Below are 2,010 nucleotides of genomic sequence, written 5' to 3' on the forward strand. Positions count from 1 at the left end.
CCCGGCGCGGCGGCAGGGAAGGGCAGCTCCGCGCTCCGCCGCTCGGGCATCGCTCCTCGAGCGCGCCAGGCCTCCCTCGCGCACGGGCGCGTGGCGGGAGGGGGCTGCCGCGCTCCTGGGACGAGGCCTGCAGGGAGTTTTTTCAAGCTCTCCGATTAACGAAGCCCTTAGTCCAAGTCCGAGTTTGTTTGTTTTTCTTTAGAGAAGGGGAGAGTCCCTGAGGGAGGTGAAAAGCATCAGTCGAAGTCTCCACCACTTGCCTAAAAACAGCCCTACTTTGGGGGAGAATCCCACTTTCCCCTGAACTTCAGATCTTGGGGACTCGGGCAGTTACTAGAAAATGAGATTGCTGGGAGAGGGAGGCAAGCCTTAGTTACATGACAGCCCTCAATGCTCATGATTAGCAATCTAGTCTTTTTTATTTTTAAACCTATCAATTATATTTTATTCCAGCCCTCAGAGTTTCCTAGTAGTGGAGCAGCAACTTCCAATGAGGACACCTAGGTTAAAGGAGCCCTCTAATATTTCCTATTCCCTTTGAGAGAGACCCAAATCCACCAGTGGGGCAAGGGACAGCTGGAAGAAACAGTGAATTTCCACTTGGTTCACCACTGAAACATTCATACCAAAGCAGTTATACGCTGCTGTTTGCTGCCTGTGGGAATTTGGAAAGTGTTCACCCCTCACACTACTGTAAAGAGTAACTCTCATTTGTAAGAGGGATGGAGTTGTGATGTTCCAGAAATTATGCAAGAGGTGAGGATTTCTTAGGGTAATAAGCTTTTAGTGGAGCACCTGTGTAGTTGGGATAAATTTAGACTAATTTTCCAACTTTATCCAGACTGCACAGTTGGTCCAATAAAAGGCATCCCCCTAAGAGATCCTTGCCTCTTTACAGTAAAGCAGTCACTAAAATTTTGATGCCCAAGTGTTTTACTCCCCTGATGCTAGTACAGTCAACACCAAAAAAGCATTACTACTTGGTAGGACAGCTATCTACATAATGCTATTTAAAAAAAAAAAAAGCAAAATGATCTTAAAAGGGAACTCATTCATTTTCATTAAGATTTAACTCTCAATGTCTGTCTGGAAGAAGTCAGAGACAGTTACCCAGGGGCATATGCAACCCTATTTCATCACACTATGGCTAGGAACAGATGTTGCATTTGTCCCTAGACAAGTTGTCTGTGTTTGTTCTGGAACAGAAATATCCTAGGATTGACATATACACACATCATACTTCTAAGCAGCATTTAGTCAGCATCTGAATGCATTGCTGCTTTTCTGCCACTGATTTAATGATACAATCACAGGATAACAGTTCAGAAGCATTTTACAATGTTCCTGAATCAGCTGTTAGTACTTCTTATCCTGTTAACTGTTTTTTAGGATTTATCCTGGGACAACAGACATGGACATCTGAAAGATGGCACTTTGACACAGGATAAATGGTTTATCCTGAAACAAATGCAACTTGTATGTGATGTCTCAAATTTGTGTTTCCAGTGAAAAAGAACTGTACAATATTTGCAACACAATCTTCCAACCATCAAAGCCTTTTTGATTCCTCTATATTTACAACAGACTTTTGGGGGTAGGAGAGATATGGAAGACATCTTTTTCCCCCAGATGAGAGAAGTTTTAAAGAATTTGAGTAGTCTCCTGCTGCCCTCCCCACCTCCAACACAACTACAATTTGAAAGGGTATAAGCATTCTATACTCTATTTCAGGGATTGTTAAAGCACTAATCACCGTGTACCAAGGCACAGAAATTAAAGGATTAAAGAAAATTCCAAAAAGGAAACTAAACAGAAGAATCCATCTGCACTTCTTTCTACAGGTTTCTACTTAGAAGATGTGCATTGCCCTCTCTTGGGTTTGGCACATGACATGATTTTCATGGATGCCACATGCTGTTTCATATACAGAAAAATACAGATATCCTGTAGAAACCTAAACAGAAAAAAAAAAAAAAAAATCACTCAACCAATATTTACATATTATTTAAA

The 2,010-nt window shown here is 42.0% G+C and overlaps 1 protein-coding gene across 2 annotated transcripts in view; it reads right to left on the reverse strand.

Moving 5' to 3' along the window:
• Window positions 1-2,010, reverse strand: part of RBMS1 (RNA binding motif single stranded interacting protein 1) — a 269,316-nt gene that overhangs the window by 152,113 nt on the left and 115,193 nt on the right. The gene's annotated exons all lie outside the window — the stretch shown is intronic.

Source organism: Gavialis gangeticus, unplaced genomic scaffold (assembly GCF_001723915.1).
Source record: "Gavialis gangeticus isolate Ggan-Ray unplaced genomic scaffold, GavGan_comp1, whole genome shotgun sequence".
Classification (NCBI taxonomy): Eukaryota; Metazoa; Chordata; order Crocodylia; family Gavialidae; genus Gavialis; species Gavialis gangeticus.